This window comes from Lygodium microphyllum, chromosome 27, assembly GCF_053477565.2.
Source record: "Lygodium microphyllum isolate KBCC chromosome 27, Lygodium_microphyllum_v1.1.10, whole genome shotgun sequence".
Classification (NCBI taxonomy): domain Eukaryota; kingdom Viridiplantae; phylum Streptophyta; class Polypodiopsida; order Schizaeales; family Lygodiaceae; genus Lygodium; species Lygodium microphyllum.
The window spans coordinates 2,578,709-2,601,138 of NC_141161.1; positions in this window are offsets into that span (position 1 = coordinate 2,578,709).

The window sequence follows — 22,430 nt, forward strand, 5'->3', positions numbered from 1 at the left end:
TCCTTTGTTTGGCATGTAGACCCACTCTCGAAATGACCGTCGAGTAGCCATACCAAAGTCCTCAAGGAAATATTCTTCTTTCAAAGCTTTCTTAAAATCTTGCCAATGTGTATTTTGAATAAATAAATCAGTCACCTTTGTCCTCAAAGCAGGTGTCACAAGACGAAGGAAGTACTTACTCATAAGTCCAGCAGGAACTCCAAAAAACCCCATCTTGATCTCATATGTCTTCAAATATGCTGAAACATTACGCCCGTCAAATAGCTTCTTCTCACTCTCAACTGCTTCAATAGCCTTAGTCGCGTTGTTTGCATTCTCCTGCTCCGAATAGAGTTGCCTTTGCTGAGACAACTGCTGTTGATGCAATTGTTGTTGCTGCTGCATATACATTTGTGTTTGCTGATTTTGGAGCTGCATATACATGGACATATTCTGCAAAATCTGTTTTAGATCCTCCATTGAAGTACTTGACGCAGCAGTCATTGATGGAGCTGAAGTAGAGGCAGCTGGAGTTGTAGAGGAAGCTGAAATAGAGGCTGAAGTGTCTCCCATCTTGAAATTTCTGCGACGCTTTCACGTCGGGTTCACCAAAGATGTCAAAGGGTTTCGAAAGCAAAGTCGCAACCACAGAGGTTCTTAAGAAATTCCAAGATAGAAGAGTTCTCAAGTCCAAAGGTGTTTAAATGTAGTCGCTTACTTCCTTAGGAGTTGGAAGAGATTAGGATGATGACAATAAAATTCATATCACCGTTATACCTATCTCAATTTGCAAATTTCTCATAGATGCTTCTGGCCAAAAAGCAAGAAGTGTATTTCTATTTCAGAATTTCCTTTGAAATCTGATTAATGCATACAGGGTACTGAATATGCTCTGTTTTTGTGCCAATAAATCCTCCAAGTAAGGTTAAGGGATTGAGATACAAAATCAAAGGGCTTTCCTTTGTATTGACACCTCTGACATGGACAACACATTCAGAAATATTTTGTTTATTTAAAGGCAGTCAAACTGAGCAAGCTTTTTAATCAGGTGTTAGTCCTTCAGAAGAACAGGACCTCTAATGTTGATAATCAAAGATGAGATAATATTTCATACTGAGCATGGAGTTTGTGGTGAAGAAGGGAGGGAAGTTGTAAGTTCATGACAGATGAAACTCATAGGGTTTATGGAAACAATACTGTGGCAGTGTGTAATCACATTCAGGATTTTCAGTTTACAAGACTGACACAATTTCTTGTAGTATGATAGGTTCTGTAGTTTTTGACAGTCCTGATTGCCATTGCAGATCCTCTTGCCATGCTTCAATAACCATCAATCGCATTTTGTGCTGCTGACAGAAGTGTGGAAACAAGTCACCATCTGTATTCTCCTGGCTGTAACACACTTCAACATCCATACTACCATCAGACTTGTCAGCAGATTTGTAGACTTGTTCAAGTAGCTGCTTTTTTTTTTCCTTAGCCAAATTTGCTTTTTGTGAGACTGCAATAAGTGCAAGTACAAGTGGAGGAGATTTCAATGTGCATCCCATCCGTTTCTCAGATAGTAGTGCAATCCTTTTCTGTTCTCGAGCAATCTTGTTATGATGCAATCTTGCAGCCCGAGCGTTCTGCAGTGGCTGACCTCCTCCTAGCACCATTTGCAACTGTGCCCGACTTATGAATGTTGCGAGATGATTTGGTTGAGAAGCGAGACTTGTGAGGCTTGTTCTTTTGAGAACGAGGGTTTCCCATTATGAAACTGCGTTGCTAACGCAACAGTAAAAATTATCCTGCAATCACGAAAGTCTCTCCTTCACTGTAAAACGAATAAAGCTCCTGCAATCTGGCAGCCTAGCTCGCAGCTTCCTCCGTTGTTGAGAGGCAGGGCCTCTTCTACTACGTCTTTTTCTCCCCTGCTATTCTCAGTTTCTGTAGCTTTTATGCATTCAAAAAGCCCTTTTCACAAACCACACGCAGTTTTCACAAACCACACGCAGCTTTTACACTCGGATGTCCAGATTAGACCATATCAAAATCAAAGATGGCTGTGTTCCCGAATTCACAATCAACCAGTGCGATTGACTATGTTTGAAAACTCTAATGTCTCCTTGCATCCCAATGCCATGTGGGTTTTTCCCAGGAGATGAAGAAGTGGCCTTGTTGTCGTCCACCACCACCACAGGTGGAGGCTCTGCAGTGTGATCAAGCAGCATCATGCAAAACGCATTTGCTTCAGAAGACGGTCATAACTAAGAACCTGCGAGGAAATCAAGCTGTGTGTCTGTGTATTCACTTGCGGGACAGCAGAAACCGGCATCAACACAATTTCTGATGCAAGCAGCATCGATCTCTCTCTCGCTAAGCAACTTGTCACTCAGCGCTCCCCCCTGGGTGGCTCGCTCTAGTGGAAATCAATTCCCTCTTCGTAGATCTTCCCCTCCAAAAGCCTCCTTTTTAAAAAATAGCCCAAAAGCTTCTCCTTTTTCCCCTCAAAGCACGGCTCTCCTTTTCCCTCCTTCTTTAGCCTTTTAAAATCCCCTCTTTAGCCTTCGTAGTTCTATTTTCCAATTACCGAGATCCGCCCTGTTTGTGATTCCCTTTTTCAAGTTAAACCACATTCCAAGCTACATGGGTAAGGTCATCATCGTTATTCTCGCAACATAGATACGATACTTGACTCGGAAAATCTATGTCATCGCATGATTCATGCATTCGACATGATGAAGCAAAAGATCACTATAGAATTATAATGTGGCCTTTCAAAAGTTGTGCATATCCTGTGATTAGGACATTCCATGTGTCTAGATCTCGATAAGGAAACATATCAAACACTGCTTGTGCCTCTGCCAGCCAGCCACATTTAGCATACATATCAATTAATGCAATGCCCACATCCACATTTATCTTCAATAGCCATATCTTATCAATCTCAGCATGTATTTCTTGGCCCTTGTTTATAGCTCCAGCCATGCCTCAAGCTTTTAAGGTGCAGACAATTGTGATACTATCCAAAGAGATATCCTCCTCATGCATTTGTTTGAATAATTGTAATGTCTTGTCTCCTTGATCCTGTTCAACATAGACTGAAAGCAATCCTTCATACTCGCTACTATACTCATACGCAGAAAATAAATGTAATCACAACAACTAAATATGTACAAAGTACCAAATCCCATGCACAACTTTTGGGTGGTTTACACACCTCGAATGCGCAGCAATACGACACCGCATCTACAATCCATTGCCTCTGTACGTGGAACGGAGATGGATAGATGATTCAGGAATCTTTTACATAGCTGCCCACTGATTTGAACCAACCTAAAGAGAATCAAGTGGTTGGAGGACCTAAAGATTGTAAAGCTATTCATATTTGTTGAGGCTCACGCAAACACAACCCTATATGTCAGAGGTCGGAAGGTCAAGCTGAACACGTATGTGTACGAGGAAGTGACCCGAATAATCCCTACCGACAGGATCAAGGTGTTGGGACGTTACAAGAAGAACGGGTACCAAAGGAAAGGATACCCTAATCTTCCAATGACCTATGGATTCCTAAAGATCCATGACCAAAATCCATATTATTACCCGGTTCCTGTAGCTGAATGCAACACAACTTTATTCTCCTCGAATTAATGTATTAGCTTGTTCCATCTTTCCAAGAATGATTGTACTCGAAAGGGCTATGCCCATATGAATGAAATGAGACTTCTTTTTATCAATGATTGTCTTGACTGTGAGTTTTGATAAAAAGTTAAGATAAAAAGTTAAGTGAATTGGTCACTTGGCTAAAAGCTGAAGTGGACATGTAATGTAATATGCAATTCTTGCTTGAAGGAAAGTCGACTTCGGTCAGCTTCAAGGTTATGAACCTAGATATCCATGAGTGTTTTCTCGGAATGGATTGGCTTAAACCTAATGATGCTCACATTCATTGTGGAAAGGGGCAAGTTTCCTTTCGAAATCTGAAGGGGAATTAGTCACAACTCAAGGAGAGGCTACATGTCTATTTGATTAAGCTTAATAAGCTAGATCAGAATCAAGAGTCTAGTGAAGAACCTTCATGGCTAAAGGAGTACACATACGTATTTCCTGAAGAGCTGGCAGAACTTCAACCTCAAAGGGAAGTTGATCATGAAATCAAGCTAGTGCTAGGAGCTGCACCAGTTGCAAAGAGGCCATATAGGATGTCCATTCCGGAAGCAATTGAGTTGAAGGAGCAACTCAAACAACTGCTAGATCAAGACTACATCCGTCCCAGCAGTTCACCATGGGGAGCTCTAGTGCTATTCCAGAAGAAGAAGGATGGAATGCTTTGGCTATGTATTGATTACAGAGGGCTGAATCAATCAACCATTAAGAACAAGTACCCTATTCCAAGGATAGATGAACTTCTTAACCATCTTCAAGGTACGAAGATCTTCTCCAAGATTGATCTCAGGTCTTTGCATAGTCCTTGAGACAATGAGGGCACACAAGCTTTATGCTAAGAAGAAGAAGTGTGTATTCTTTAAGCGACAAATTGAGTATCTGGATTCATTGTTTCAACAGAAGAAATTTCAGTAGATCTGACCAAAGTCTGAGATGTTCTAGAATGGCCGATACCAACAATTGTCAAAGAAATGCACAGTTTTCTTGGATTGACAGGATGGTACATGGTCTTTATAAAAAAACTATGCTTTGATTGCAGCATGGCTGATGGATCTACTGAAGAAGCAAACATTGATTGTATGGTTAACTGCTGAACAATCTAGCTTTGATAAACTAAAGCAATGTTTGGTATCAGCACCTATCCTCAAACTTCCGAACCTTAGTAAGGAGTTTGAAGTGATAAATGATGCTAGCACACTTGGCTTAGGATATGTGCTTATGCAAGAGGGTCATCCTGTAGCATACTCTTCAAGGAAACTGAAGAGCCATGAGAGGATTTGTGCTACCCATGATCCGGAGTTGTTAGCTGTCATCCATGCTCTCATGCTATGGAGACACTACTTGTTGGGTAATAGGTTTACCCTAGTGATGGATCATAAAAGTCTCAAGTGGATCTTTACCCAAAATGAGCTCAACATGAGGCAACGTCGATGGATTGAAGTGCTGGAGGAGTATGATTTCGAAATCAAATATAGGCTTGGAAAGGAGAATGTAGTTGCCGATGAACTTAGTCGCAAGGCATTTCTAAATTCTCTAATCTTGCAGGATCCATCAACAGCTAGATCTCTAGCCACAAAGGTATCCATGCCAAACAACCCAATACTTGAGCTAGCTAGAGAAGAAGCATGCCATGATCCAGCCTATCAGAAGATACTAAGGGAGATCGCTATCAAGGATCAAAACCCGAAGTTACAGGCTAAGTATCTAGAATTCTCTATTAATAGTGGACTTGTCTACTATAGAAGGAGATTATGTATACCGGCAAGCCAGTCACTCAAGCAAAAGATACTTTGGGAAGCTCATGATTCCCCTTTTTCAGGACATCCTGGCTATGCCAAGACCCTCAATGCAGTCAGAAAAAACTATTATTGGGAAAGACTTAAAGGTGACGTCCTCAAATATGTCACTGAATGTTTGTCGTGTCAACGCATTAAGGCTGAACATGTCAAAATGCCAAGAAAGTTGCAACCACTTGACATTCCCCAAATGAAATGGGAATTCATCAGTATGGACTTTGTTGTTGGCCTACCCCAAGTTCAAGAAGGATGCAACTCCATTATGGTTGTGGTGGATATGCTAACCAAGGTTGCGTATCTTATTCCTGTTAAGACAAACTATAAAGGCTTAGACATTGTAAGGTTATTTATCAAGGAGATATTCAAACTGCATGGGTTTCCTAGAAGAATCATTAGTGATCGTGACTCACTCTTCACATCACACTTCTGGAGAGCTATCTTCGAAGCCATTGGGACTCAATTCTATTTTAGTACAGCTTACCATCCCCAAACCGTTGGTCAAACGGAGTAAGTCAACCAAGTCATTGAGGATATGCTAAGGGCACACTGCTACCATGAACCAAAAAGGTGGATTCAATACTTGCCACTCGTCGAGTTCGCCTACAATGCTTCCTACCAACAAAGCATTCAGATGACCCTTTTTAAGCATTGTATGGGCACGACTGTCGAAGTCCTTTAAACTTCTCAGATCCAACCCTAAGAGTTGAAGCTTCAAAGTAGATTCTCGAAGATATGGACGAACAAATAAAGTCAATAAGACAGGACATCCAAGCCGCCAAGGATAGACAGAAGGCATACGTGGATTTGAAACGTCAAGATAGAACCTTCGCTGAAGGAGACATGGTCTTCATTTGCATATGCCCAAAGAAGAGTTCCCTATCCTTAGGTGAATGCAAGAAGCTAAGTCCAAGGTATTGTGGACCCTACAAGATTCTTCAGTGCTTAGGACCTAATGCTTATAGACTTCAACTCCCTGAGAACCTAAAGGTTCATAATGTATTTCATATCAGCCTACTGAAGAAGTATGTACCTAATCCTAGTCATGTACTTGATGATGAACAAGTTGTAATGCCTAGCCAAGGAGTCCTTGAGCTACGGCCTAACAGGATTTTAGATGTTAGGGAGAGACAATTGAGATCTAGAACCTTGAGAGAATGTCTCATCCAGTGGAAAGATTATCTCGAGGAGGATGCAACCTGGATGGACAAAAGTACTCTCAACCAACAATATCCCCAGTTCTTCTCGAGATGAGGACATCTCGATTCCTCTAAGGGGGAGAGAATGTAATATTTCCGCTCGAAATATTAAAGATCTTTGATCACCGCACGCTCGCACCAAAGCTATGCAAAGTCATCACCCGCGTCCATTAATGATGGTGGCTAAGTATTTACCCCGCACGCGCGATAATAATCCCCATCCGCATCGTGCAAACTAAGGCCAAGCTTGAAGACCACAAAGCCGTCTGAGAACACCCTTCTTGGAAAATAGGGGCAATTGGAGAATGGGTAAAATTTAGGCAAATTTTTTATTAATTACCCCTTCCCTCAACCGATGCATAGCAAGGGGAAAGGGAGTGTGTGGAGGAGTGAGTTATGTGGAGAGAGGGAGTGTGGTGTGTGGGAGCATGAGGGGGGAGGCATGCATAGGCCATGTGTGTGGCTACCTCTCCCCCCCCCTTAGGCTATATGGTCCCCCCCCTGTGGAACGAAGAGAAGAAGGAGGAGCCAGAGGCTGCCGTGTTGTTGACGAACAAAGGGAGAGCAGAGGATTTGGAGCGTCGTGTTGATGCCGTGCTGTAGCCGCCAAAATCCACCGCCCTGCTGCACCACAATCCCCCTACAGCGCCGGGCTGCCGCCCATACTCCCCACCATCATCTCCATCAATCATTACCCCCCCCATGTGATTCTGATTGAAACGGAAGCTTTTTAGAAGCTTCTAATGTTGAGCTCCCATAAGCCTCGTTTTCACGAGCTTTCCCGGGGTCTTAAAACCCACACCCTGTAAAGGGGTATTCCTGCATAAGGGAGAAGTAAACAGATTTTGAGACTATTGCCGAAGCTCTGAGGGAATTTAGAGATCACATAAAGGGCAAGGACAAACCCCGAAGTCCTAATCCTCTATGTCTACGGTGGCTCCAAGGCTAAAGTCGCAAGGCACACGTGCGGAGGTTTCTTCCTCGAGCATACATGTGGACATCCCCACGAGCCCTCAACCCTAGGTTCCACGAGTTCAATTCCACATAAAGAAATGCTTTAAGCACGCTTAACTCCATAGGAAGAATGCATTTACGTTGGTCGTTATTTCATGTAGTAAAGATAAAAGTACATTTGAGAAATTATCTCCTTGAATGATGGACAAGGGTTGGTGCATGTCACGAAATTGGGTTGCTTGCATTTCCATAGTGGTGAACGTAAATTACTTATCCATCTTACGAGATTAGTTGCATGTTTCCTTTTTCGTGCATTTCTAAAGTGACAAGCCTAAACACATATTGCTTAGGCTTAAATGGATGAAAAATCTGTTTAAATTCACCTTTGTCTCCCTTGCTACGAAAACAAGCGTATATTGCATTTAGGCAATAACTTCCTTGTTGTGATTTGCATGCGAAAGTCGTTTACATCCGTTAGGTGTTGACCAAAGGTCTGCATAGCATGAGAATGAAACCATAGACTTGCATGTGGCATGCAAAGATGCTTGTAGAATGGATTATTCATGATGCATGAACTTCATTTAATGAAGTTGTATATAGAAAAGGTTGAATGTTACATATTCGTCATGCATAAACTTCGTTCATCAAAGTTGCATGTCATATCAAAGTCTGAAATTCAATTGCATTCAACAAAAGGTTGTAGGCATAGTTCCTTGATGTATATCCTTGTAGGATTTATGCAAGTTATTCTCCAAATTTTCATTCGTCATGACTTTAGCAAGAAAAGAGAGGGTCATTGCAAACCTTATAGTGCATAGAAGTAATGAATCACATATTTACACGTAATGTGATGTATTGCAACTATTTACACCTTTAGAACAAGTTTAGCATCTTTAAGAAAAGATCGTTCCTTATCGCAAGACAAGTAGACCAATTTAGCTAAATCTCTTGTAATGTTATAACCTTCTAGGGATTCGTATAAGCATAACTAGTTAGTACAATGAACACCTCAAAGTGCTAGCTAGGGTTTAGCACGTTAGAAATTCTGCCTAGTATCGCACTTGGTCGCCAAGTCGATACCCTCAAACCTAAAGGATCCTACCCACATTCATGGAATGGTTGGGTTAAGTGAATGCCATGTAATAACGATCTAGGGTTTTTACCCTAAGGATCGAACGAAATCCGATTGAGTTTGGAAACCCTAGGCCCAAACGTTATTGGCCTAGCAAGGTTAGCGTTGGGTTGGGTAAGAAAATACCCCAAACCCTACCTCTTGACTAAACATATTTCCTGACCAAGAAACACCATTGATCGGTGACATGATCCCATGAGTTAGGTGCGACACATGCACAACAAGTTGCAATGTCGCATGGCTTTGTGGTTTTATCACAGGATAGATTTGCCACTCCTTGGAATAAGGTTGGCAGGTTCTAGCGCAAGTCTAACTTGCAAGAGGATGAGTAGTCATCCTGCTACATCACCTTTCTTGGGCTGATTTGCCAAGTTAAGGGAAGCTATGTATTGCTTAGTAAGCTATGGATCAATCAAGTCAGAGTGACACGGTCGCTAGGATTTACTGTCTTCATTTAAGAAACCTATGGTGTTGGTTAATTTCAGTTAACAGGGTATGACCCTAACCCAAGGATAAAAGGGTAAACAAACAAACCCTTGGGGATCTTGCCAAGTCGCAATTGATCCCGGATCAAATGTTGGATGCATCCGGAGAGAAGGATTCACTCCTTAGCAGTTGGCTAAGTAAAACAACCACTGGATTGATTGTGTTTGTATAGTTTAGAAGCATTGTTTGTATTGCTTTGCTCAAAGAATCTAAGGATGGAAAAATAATAAATGCTTCAGGTTGAAGGCCTTAAGGGAGAGGCATCATCAGTTACCCCCGACTGTCTACCTGACCCTAACCAAGGGGGTTGTTAGCCGTGCCGGGAACGTGGACCGAACCGGCCGTGAGAGGTCTCTCTGTTGGGCGCTACTTGGAGCAAGAGGATGCTTGGGTGCCAGGGGGGGCTCTGATCGTAAATCCCTTGCCTTCCGGGCCCTGCATAAGAGGTCGACATGACTTGGGATTGGATCTCGAGGCTTGCATACTAGTCTACGAGCAGAATCTTGGATTAGTAATCCCTGTGGATTGCTGGATTGCCTTCGGGTGGATTATGAATTGCCTTCGGGCGGGCTTCGGGTGGATTATGGATTAGCCTACGGACTGGATTATATGATGTTTTCCAAAGATAAGTAAGATCAATTATTGTAAAGGAACTTGTTTGACACTGTTTTTCTATGTTACTGCTAAGATTACGTGAAGGAACCGGTGAATAATTGGCTAATTAAGGAAGTTGTTTTATGCGTGTCCAACCAAATGTGATAGGTAATTAGACAACTAAAGCTACCCTAAGGAAAGTGCAGTGGATGTGGCCATCGGTCCATCCTATGGATGGGTGGTCCCGGTTGGCTAGGAACTTTTCTCAAACAAAATCGATAGCAGGGAACTCTTCTCAAAGGAAATGAACAATAAGGAACGATGATCTAGAGTCTAGGTTATTAGAACCCCGATTTATGCTGTTTTAGGGAAACCGAATGGGACTATGCCTTATGGGCAGAGAGGTTGAGCTTTGCATCCCTCTCATTTCCCATTCTCCTTGAACCAAGTGCAGCATGAATCTGCTTTGACCCTGACGTTTTTGCGTAAAGTAGATTGCCCGGGGTTCGACGCTAGCTGCCGTTCTAGGAATTTGACCACTAGAAAATCCTGATTCAGGTTGGTCCTAAGTGGGAATAGCCGGAATGCTTCCGCTTCATGGCAGACTCGGGAGGACCTAGATCCCAAACCCCGTGACATTCCGTGGGAGTGCTAGGCTGCACTTTCTAGACTCTCTTCCTGATGGGCTGCTAAGTGTCAAGAATCGCGTGGTGGGGGGACTTGCTCAAGATGCTGCGCGGTGTCGAAGGGTTTTCGAAAGCAAAGTCGCGTCTTCAGAAGACCTTGATAAATTTCAAGATGGAAGATCAAACAAATGAATAAGCAAGATGTAAAGATTTGTGTCCACGAGACCTCGTCTTTACAGCAATGATAAGACTAAACGCAGGTTTTCAGCTGAGCATAGAATTCATCCTTCAATATTGAAACATTTAATACAAATCTGTTTATCAACTTCCAACAGAAGTATTAGTATTATCCTTTCAGAAGTAGCTCCTTTCCAAGATCAAGAGGGTTGAACACGGAATGATCAAGATCCATATATTATTTTACATTCTCCATAAGCCGACAAACTGGTTTGTGGCATTGTATAGCACATTTTTCTCTTTCATGTTAATATTTTCACCATATGAACAATAACATACATAAATCAAGCTTTCCCGCCATCTGCCATGGAAGATCATTTAGTCCTGTAAATTCTGTTGCATTAAAGAAGGTGTCATCAAGGAAAAAGCCTCCACACGGCTGTCAAAGGAGCAGCAAGTTCATAACAGTTGACGTTTGAGAGATTTCAAGAGGCTGATGGCATCGGCAAGTTCAGAGTGAGGCAATCAGAAAGTGAGCTGCAATCAAAGTAGTAGAACTTCCTTCGTTCGATCCCCAAAAGCAACCTTTATAGCATAACAAATGTGGAGACAATCCTCGTTGCTGCTGAAGTCTGATCTTCACAACCTCAAAAGGAGTCACAATCACAAGGGCCTCCAGGACACCTGCACCATATCCCGCAGCCAATCTGCCAATATGGCTAATCTTTCCGGTCTCAGGATCCTTGAATGCTATCTGCAGAGCTGCATTTGATCCCATCCGCAGAGTATACTTCAGGATTAAGTGTGTTGCAAATGGAGTGAGACCCTTCCATAAAGCTCCTTCTTGCTGGACAATTGACTTTCCACAGTGCAAGATTCCCTTATAATGATCACCTCTGTCTAACTGAAGTCGTGTCTTAATGACATCTATTGGCTGCAGACAGCTCTCTCATGAGATCCTCCTGCACCTGCGTCCAGTTAGCATAGAACTCCTCGTATTTCTCATCATGCGGACCGACCAAAGGAGCCATGGCCTTGTTACGAACTTGCTAACTTACCTTGAGAGTCACGGGGAGATTTCAACTAGCGGAGGAGACAAGCAAAGAACATGCTTCCAGGGCCGACGGAAGGGGAAGGAACCAGACTACAGATGAGAAGCTTGATGGACAAGAAGAAAACAATAAGCTTGACTCTCTGGATAGTGTGTTGAAACGCCGAGTAAATGAGTTATCAGAAAACCTTCCCAGTTCTTTGACACATAATCCCAGTTTTTCTTTAACCATTCCCATGCTGTATCTCAACCAGCAAGACCAACACCCGAGAAAACAAAAATTGTATCTTGGTTTCGAACCTCTGGTGAAATTGCAAAGTCGAGAGCTTCTTTGACCATAGCAGGGTCTGGAGATGCAGCAAGCTTCCCGAATATTCGAGATTTTTCCTGACTGAGATCTGTTTCCCTGTAAATTCTCAACAGTGAGTCATAACCAGACCTGTCAGATGACGAGAAGAACTTGCGCTATCAAACAAATCTGTTATGCAGGCCGCCATGCCGGTGAAGATCAGGCCTTCTGATTTTAATTTTGCTGGTGTCTTTCCATATGCAAGGACATCTGTCAGGTTCGCCAAACATCGATTTTCCCCAGAGCTTTGTTTCTCCCCTTTTTCTCCAATTCCATGTAAAACTCCTCCCTGTCTCCGCTCCAGAGTCCGTTCATTAACGCCTTCCACTTCGTTGGCAGCTCGTTTTCGTTCCAATCCTCTGCTTCAGCTCCTTTGTGATGACGTAATCAAAGTCTCCGAGCTCTATCTCCATCAGTTTGTTGAACTTCCTCATCCTCCTTGTCTCCTTCTTCGCTCTCGCGCTTCCTCTGATTCTCAAAGCCCGACTAGTTGTAACATATGTCGTGAGGATCATGCCCACCCCTTCTCGTCGACTCCTAAAACATTCCCCTCCTCTCCCCTCTGTTTCTGCCTTTTCCTCCCTCCCAAAATACCTCTTTTCTTTTCAAAATAGCTCCCCTTCTTTTCTTCATTCGTATCCTCTGTTCCCCTTTTTTCCCTCCTTCTTTAGCTTTTCAAAAATTCCCTCTTTTTCCTCTTTCTTTCGTGTTTTCTTTTCCCCTTTTTTTTTTCTCTCAAATTAGCTTCCCTCTAGAATCAGAAAAGCACCAAGGAAGAATAGGCCCAAAGTAGCCGCGAGCTGTAATGCCAAAGAACCTCAATCGAAAGTGTTCCCACTCGGAAGAAAAGCACAATTTCAGCATCACATGTGTGTGTAAGCATATTGAATGCATGTCAAAGGTTCAAACTTTTCTGTTCTGTAAAATCCACTCAGCTAAGTACATGAACAATAGTGCTAATGAATTTTGGCAAGCAGTGGTTCCATGATCAAGGACAACACATGAGCCTCATGTTCATCTGAAAATTCACTGGTCTTCTTAAACTCCCTTGTTGATACCATTTGCATCTTCAGCATAAGCAAACAACTTGTGAAGCTCGGAAAAACCATACTCATTGCAGATCTAGAACCCGTTCTCCTTCTAATTTGATTATACCAAATATCAGATTCAATCCCAAACAGCGCTTGACTCTTCTGTAAAATTGAACATGAACCAACTGAAAGAAAAATGTTCAAGCAAAGCAAAGCACAACGTCTACGTCAAAGTATGTACAAAGTAACAAATCTCATGTACAACTTTTGGGTGGTTTTCACACCTCGAATGCGCAGCAATACGACAGCGGAACACACACAGAATGCACAAGGAGAAGCTCACTCAAGAGACAAGAAGAGAGATGGAGACCAAAAAGTTTTCTTGCTAGTTTCTTCTTCTTCTTACACACTCTTTACAATGTACACAAAGTATAGGTAAGATACAACATAAAAAAAAGTGGCCTACTAAGTCAAACAATGCATAATCGACTACACTAGTCGACTGGCACTATAACTATGTCAGCTGTAAATAGATGTAACAACCTAAATATAATAAGTAATGAGTCAGTGGCCATGTGAGAGTCATAATGACCACTAACGTGCTAAGTGTAGACGTGTGGACCCATCTAACCAGGCGGTCCATCATCAATGTCCGCATGTGTTGAGCTTGTCATCTCAACACTCCCCCTCAAGCTCAACTGCATCTCTGCAACTCCAAGTAAGCTTCAAAAATTTTGAAGGTTCTCTGTATCCAATGCCTTCGTGAAGATGTCAGCTATCTCATCCTGTGTGCTGACATACACCAAGTCAATCTCACCTGTTAGTACCTTCTCTCTCACAAAGTGGTAGTGTACCTCAATATGTTTTGTCCTGGCATGGAACACAATGTTCCTAGCCAACTGTATACTGCTCATGTTGTCACAATAAATGACAACTGGACCTTCCACTTGCACATCCAAATCAGCCATTAACTTTCGTAGCTATACTACCTCACATGGTGCAACATCAGCACCTCTATACTCAGCCTTTGTACTCGACAAAGCACTGTAGATTGCTTTTTGCTACTCCAAGCAACTGCTGCACTACCAAGAGAGAACATGTATCCGCTGGTAGATCTTCTATCAGACATACTACCAGCCCAATCTGCATCTGTGTATCCAAACACCTGTACATATATACCTGCCTCATAGAAAAGTCCATAATGTAATGTGGACTTCACATATCTCAATATGCGTCTCACTGCATCCAAATGTGGCTTTCTAGGTACTTGCATAAACTGACTCACAAGACCAACAACGTAGCTCAAGTGTGGTCTTGTAATGGTCATGTAGATCAAACTCCCCACTATCCTCACGAACATAGTAGGGTCTTCTATCTCATCCCCAACATCAGCACTCAACTTTACATTCTACTCCAACAGGACTGAAAGTGGTTTGCATGTTGTCATACCATACTTGGACAACATATCCAAGCCATACTGTCTTCGGGACAGCCATATACCATCATCATATCTGATCACCTCAATGCCAAGGAAGTACATTAGCTCACCTAAATCCTTCATCTCAAACTTCTTCTTCAAAAAATCCTTGACTTCAGCAATCCCACTATCACTATCACCTGTAATAATCAAGTCATCCATATAGATGACTATGATGACCAAACCTGCATCTCCCTTTCTCACATAAAGTGAGTGATCATCATCAGAAACATAAAAGCCATTATTAATAAGATACTCTCTAATCTTATTAGTCCATGCTCTAGGTGCTTGTTTGAGCCCATAGAGTGCCTTCTTCAACCTGCACACATACGTGGGATGCTCTAAATCTTCATAACTTGCTAGTTGATCCATATACACTTCTTCCTGCAAATCACCATGCAAGAAGGCATTCTTCACATCCATTTGCTGCAACCTCCAACCTTTGGCTGCTGCCAAAGCAATCACACATCTGACAGTTGCCATCCTAGCAACTGGACTGAAGGTTTCTTCATAATCTATGCCATATGTCTGGGCATAGCCTTTTGCAACTAGCCTAGCTTTGTATGTACTAATAGAACCATTTGCATTATGCTTAATCTTATAAACCCACTTACATCCAATAGCTTTCTTACCCTTCAGCAATGATACTAGATCCCAAGTCTTATTGGCCTCTAATGCAGCCATCTCCTCATCCATTGCTGCATCCCAATGAGCATGACCAACAGCCTCCTCAAAACATGTGGGTTCAACATCCTCAACTAGTTTCACCATATAAGCATAATGGTGAGCTGCATAACCTTCAAAACCAAATATTTTAACAGGGTATCTGACCCTGCTAGATCTACGTACCACCGGATTAATCAATGGAGCCTTTACATTACTATGAGCTCTATGTACACCTGGTGTCCTGACAGAAGAAATACCAAGCTCATCATCAAAGCTCTCTAAGCCACTGGAGTCTCCATCAAGAACTACATCAATGCCATCTGACACTTTATTCTTTCCTTTGTCTTTACCTGTAGTGCTACTAGATGCACCTAAAGATGTAGAGGTACTCCTTAGTCTCCCAGACCAAGGACTACCAGATGATGTCTCTGGTCCACTAAGACTCTATGATTATTGCTTTTTAGCCTACACATGAGTGCCATGATCATCATCATCATTCAATGCATCACCACTAGATGCATACCAACTGCTCATTTCATCAAAGATGACATCCATGCTCACTCTAAACTTACATGTGACAGGGTTATAACAACGATACCCTTTCTGCTCTAAAGAGTATCCAATAAAAACACATTTTTCTACCTTTGGATCAAGCTTCTTCCGTAGCTCATCTGGCACATGAACGTATGCAACATAGCCAAATACCTTCAAGTGCGATACATCAAGCTTCTTGCCAGTAAAGCATTCTTCAGGAGTCATCCCATGAACTGCAGCTGTGGGAGTTCTGTTCATAATATAAACAGTAGTATGAATAGCCTCAGACCAAAAATACTTAGGCATATTCTTTTCAGCCACCATCAAGGCGCGTGCAACTCCTGCAATATGCCTATTTTTCCTTTTTGCAACCCCATTTTGTTGTGGGGTATATCTGCATGTGAACTATCTCTTTATCCCATGAGACCTCAGAAAATCACTGAACTCATTCGAGAGATACTCTCCCCCTCCATCTGACCTCAAGCACTTTACTTTCAAGCCTGTTTCTCTTTCAACTGCAGCCTTGAAAGTTCTAAAGTGCTCAAACGCTTCACTCTTTTCCTTCATAAAATATACCCACAGATTTCTAGAACAATGATCAATGAATGTGACAAAGTATGAACTGCCTCCAACAGATACATTTTGTGTAGGCCCCCAAATGTCTATATGCACAACATCAAGGATATTTCTGCTTACATCTCTATCATGTGAAAAGGGTTGTCTTGCCTGCTTACCAAACTGACATGCTTCACATACCTTATGAAATTCTGCAACTCTAAATGTAGGAAAACTTGTAACCAACCCTTTGGACTGCATTAATTTCAGCCTTTGTACATTTGCATGTCCAATGCATTTGTGTCAAATTTTAATATATGCAACAACACCTTTTCCTTTAGCATACATAGCAGCATTCATAGTAGGAATTCGAGCATCCAGAGTAAACATACATCCAACTCTACTTCCCTTTGCTACCAACCTGCACTTGTCATTGAAGTCTTCTACAAAGCAGCCCTTTGCATTAAATCTGACTTGCAGCCCTTGCTCTACCATTTGACCAACTGACACCAAGTTCTTTGTAATAGATGGACATGTAATACATTTGAAAGACTCTTTGTCTTACCATCATGCAAGGACAAGGGAACTTTTCCAATGTGTGAAATTGGGTGGCATGAATCATCCTCCGTTTGCACATAACCTTCATTTTGCAAATCCTGCATCTCTCCAAACCATTCTGCATGGCTGGTCATATGATTGGATGCACCTAAATCAACATACCAAACATCATCATGTGTTTCCTTTGCTGTAACAGCATTCAACATATGCTGCATAACAGAGAGATGTTCATTTTTGTCTTCATTATTGTCAAGATTGTGGGAGAGAAGGAAGGAGTCTCACTTGTAGCTTTCTTGCTTGCACAATGGGGGAATACACACAGAGGTGGAGGCTGAAAACAGTTTTTCTCTTCTTAGTTGTGTAAGCCAAAAGAACTCACGTACATAGAAATAGAAGAACCCTATATATGGGTCTCAAACCAAACTCAACTAACTAAGGTGGCATACTAACTGAGCCACGAACTAGAGTAAATAAGGATAGCTGTCATCTAGCTATTATTCATGAGCGGTGTACCAACCGCATCTGTACCTGACAAGTCGGTGACATAAATACACAACGGTCACCCTGGCGTATCACGAGTGGAGCTCGATATCTCAACACTCCCCCTCGAGCTCAATCCCAATTCCTGCACACCAAGCAGGTCTCTAAACTTGCGCAGCTTCTTTGTGCCCAATGCCTTCGTGAATATGTCAGCTACCTGATCCTCTGTGCTGACATAAACTAGATCAATAAGACCTAGTAAAACCCTCTCTCGCACATAGTGATAATGCACCTCAATGAGCTTTGTTCTAGCATGATAGACTGGGTTATTTGCCAAGTGTATACTACTCATGTTGTCACAATAAATGACAACTGGCCCATCTGTAGGCTGATGCATATCATAAAGTACCTTATGCAACCAAGCTACCTCACATGCAGCCATTGCTGCACCCCTGTACTCAGCCTCTGTGCTGGACAAGGCAATTGTAGGCTGTTTCTTGCTGCTCCAAGTGACTGCAGCACTCCCAAAAGAGAACACATATCCACTGGTAGATCGTCTATCAGAAATACTACCAGCCCAATCAGCATCAGTGTATCCATACAGCTGTATCTGAACCCCAGTCTCATAAAATAGTCCATACTGCAATGTGGACTTCACATACCTGAGTATGCATCTAGCCGCATCCAAATGCAGTTTCCTTGGAGCTTGCATAAACTGACTTACCAATCCAACATCATAGCTCAAATCTAGCCTGGTAATAGTCATATAAATCAAACTTCCTACTATGTGTCTGTACATAGTAGGGTCTTCTAGAAGCTCACCTGTATCTGTGCTCAGCTTCACATTCTGCTCCAAAGGAACTGAAATAGGCTTACAGCCTGTCATCCCATATTTGGACAACATGTCCAATCCATACTGCCTCTGCAAGAGCTGTATCCCACTTGGTGATCTAATCACCTCAATGCCCAAGAAATAACGCAGCTCTCCCAAATCCTTCATCTCAAACTTCTGCTTCAATAGCATTTTCACATGAAGGATATCTTCATCACTGTCCCTGTCATAATCAAATCATCAACATAAATGATAAGTAGCATAATACCTTTCTCTGTTTTTCTCACATAAAGTGAGAAATCTGCCTTGGAAATATGAAAACCAATAGTGACAAGATACTGTCCTATCTTGTGAGACCATGCTCTAGGTGCTTGCTTCAAGCCATACAAGGCTTTCTTCAACCTGCAAACAAACTCAGGATGAACAACATGCACATAACCTGGTGGCTGCTCCATATAGACCTCTTCTTGCAAATCACCATGCAAGAAGGCATTCTTTACATCCATCTGATGTAAAGACCATCCCTTTGATGCAGCCATAGCAATGACTGCTCTTACGGTTGCCATCCTTGCAACCGGACTGAATGTTTCTTCATAGTCAATGCCATATGTTTGTGCATACCCCTTGACTACTAATCTTGCCTTGTATCTGTTCACAAAACCATCTGCATTGTGCTTCACCTTATAAACCCACTTACAGCCAATTGAATTCTTACCTTTAGGCAAAGGTACCAATTTCCATGTAGCATTTGCTTCCAAGGCATCCATTTCTTCATCCATAGCTTTCTCCCATTTTTATTTTCCCATGGCTTCCTCAAAAGAAGTGGGTTTTGGTTCCTGTATCACTTTAACCATATATGCATAATGAATGGCTGTAAATCCATCATATTTCAGCCTATCCACAAGATACCTAGCTCTGGTAGACCTGCGCAAAGTGGGTTCACTCCTAGGTGCTCTCAAAACATCCCTGGTCTTCCTTACTCCAGGTGTAACAATAGAAGGAATACCCAACTCATCATCAATGCTCTGTTCTGAGCCACTGGATTCACCATCCACATAAGAGTGACCTGCATTCACATCAAACATGGGCTGATCAACCTTCTCTTTTCCTTTTCGTGATACCTGCATACCACTATCTGCATTGCTTTGAGAAGATTCTCCTGATCTCAATCTGCATGTCCATGGCGAAGAATGTAAACCACTGCTAGAGGACGGTCCAGGTCCACTAATATTTTGTGACTGCTGCTGTGAATTCTGTGCAGCATTACCATTTTGGGCATCTACATCATCAATCACATTTACTGGTTTATACCAGCTGCTCATCTCATCAAAAACAACATCTCTGCTCACTGTAAACTTACGAGTAGAGGGGTTATAACATCTATACCCTTTTTGCTGCAGAGAGTAACCAATAAAGATGCACTTCTCAGCTTTTGGATCCAACTTGGATCTCAGCTCATCTGGCACATGTACATAGGCAATGCAACCAAAAATTTTCAAATGAGAAATATCTGGTTTCCTACTAGTATACCTCTCTTCTGGAGTCATCCCATGTATTGCTGCAGTGGGAGTCCTGTTCATTATGTAGACTGCTGTAGCAACTGCTTCAGCCCAATAAAAATCTGGCAGGTCTTTTTCATTGAGCATGGCACGAGATACCTCTCCAATATGCCTGTTTTTCCTTTCTGCAATTCCATTTTGTTGTGGGGTATGACTGTATGAATATTGCTGCTTTATGCCATGCTCCTGCAGGAACCTTGCAAACTCATTTGAGAGGTACTCTCCCCCTCCATCTGACCTTAGGCATTTTATTTGCAGGCCTGTTTCTTTTTCAACCATAGCTTTAAGAGTTTTGAAATGCCCAAAAACTTCACTTTTCTTTTTCATAAAATACACCCAAACTTTTCTGCTATAGTCATCAATAAAACTGACAAAATAATGACAGCCTCCAAGAGATCCAGCTTTAGTAGTCCACACATCAGAGTGGATTAATTCCAATGGCTTCTTACTCTCTTGAACATGTCTAGGAAATGGTTTCCTTGCTTGTTTTCCAAACTGACAGGCTTCACATACCTTATGCATTTCTGCAACCTTGAATTTGGGCAATCCTGCAACAATATTTTGGGACTGCATTGATTTAAGTCGCTGTACATTAACATGACCAATGCGTTTATGCCAGATATCAATATCTGCAACTACACCAGTCCCATGTGCAAACATTACTGCACTCAATTCAGGCATGTCTGCATCCAATGTAAACATTCTGCCCTTCTTCTTTCCTTTTGCTATCAAGCGACCTTTATTTTTCATATCCTCAACAAAGCATCCATGAGGATTAAATCTGACCTGCAAGCCTTGCTCAACCATTTGACCAATAGAAACCAGATTCTTGGTGATATTGGGAACATGAAATACATCGGATAGGTATTTCTTTTTCCCATCCTGCATAGACAAATGAATTTTTCCAATCTGCACAATAGGATGTGCAGTATCATCACCAGTCTCCACAAATCCTGGTTTTTCCATTTTCCTTGCATCCTCCATCCATTCTGCATGACCTGTCATGTGGTTTGATGCACCTGAGTCAACATACCATACATCGTTGCTTTCTTCTGCACTTGTCACAGAATTGTTCATGTGCTGCACCATAAACAGATGCTCATTTCTGTCATCACCCTGTCTACTAGAAGATGCATAATTCCCTTGTTGCAATTTTCCATTCATGATGTCATTCTGCTTTTTATAGTAGTCTTTAGCCATATGACCCATTTTACCACAGTAGTAGCATTCAACATTGCTGTTTGCATTTTGGCCTCTTTGCCATCCACCACGACCTCTTTGGCTCCCCCTGCCTCTAGAGTTACCACATCCTCCTCCATAGGACTGGTTTTCTTGAGTTTGCTGCATATTCTGATTTCTACCACGGCCTCCAAATCGGCCTCCTCTACCTCTGCCTCTACCTCTTCCAGTATTTGAGTAGAAGACAGCTTCTTTTGAAGTTCCTCCTGAAGAAGATGCACTACCATTTCTTTGCTCCTCAGAAATTAGAAGAGCAATCAGCTCCTCAAAATCAGGAAATCTTTCACGAACTGAAATGGATGTCCGAAACTGTGCATAACCCTTTCCTAGACCATTCAAGGTCACATGCCATGCTTTAAATGCTTGCATTTGCTGTTGATTGGGAACATCAGGAAGAACTGGTTCTTCTTCATTTCCTGCAACAAATTCCCAATATCCTTTTCCCATAAGGAAATTCGTCATTCTAAACTTCCATGCTTGGAAGTTGTTCTTGTCAAACTTTTCAGTGACAATCTGTGAGAGAGAATCAGACGCCATTACAGAACACTGCAAAAAGTTCTGTCACTGCAAAGAACACAGCTTCATCCTCACAAGGGCTAATCTGCAAAACTGGCGAGAGTGGTATTTGACCACACAGTCACTTCCTAGTGACGATTTTGCATAAACAGGAACCAAGGATGATTCTGTAACTCCCAATGTCTCTGCACACAAGCATACGATGCAATTTCTACAGTAACTTTTCACTGACCTGTAGAACAGTGGTCGCACAGGATAAAACTGGGCCTTTTCCTGAGTGCGTGCAGAAAACTTCCGCCTCCAAAACAGGCCCCGAAATGGCCTCAAATAAAAAAAACAGGGTCGCCGAGGGCTAAAGCCCTCGCCCGCAGCATATATTGCCCTCTTGCTTCACCGCGAAGGGCGTCTCAACCTGAGACAATGCACTCTTGCAATTTTTGGCTGTGCTGCCTGCAGAGATCTGCTCCCAAAACAGAAAATGAAAGCAACTCTGCTCCTCTTACCAGAACACCGCGAGCTTGGCTTGCTTTCTTGAGCTCCTCACCACGAACAAGGCTCTGATACCATGTTAAGATTGTGGGAGAGAAGGAAGGAGTCTCACTTGTAGCTTTCTTGCTTGCACAATGGGGGAATACACACAGAGGTGGAGGTTGAAAACAGTTTTTCTCTTCTTAGTTGTGTAAGCCAAAAGAACTCACGTATATAGAAATAGAAGAACCCTATATATGGGTCTCAAACCAAACTCAACTAACTAAGGTGGCATACTATCTGAGCCACGAACTAGAGTAGATAAGGATAGCTGTCATCTAGCTATTATTCATGAGCGGTGTACCAACCGCATCTGTAACTGACAAGTCGGTGACATAAATACACAACGGTCACCCTGGCGTATCACGAGTGGAGCTCGATATCTCAACAATTATGTCGTGAAAACGATGCATAGTTTCCTTGCTGCAACTTACCACTGCGAATATAATCTTTCTTAGCATAACATT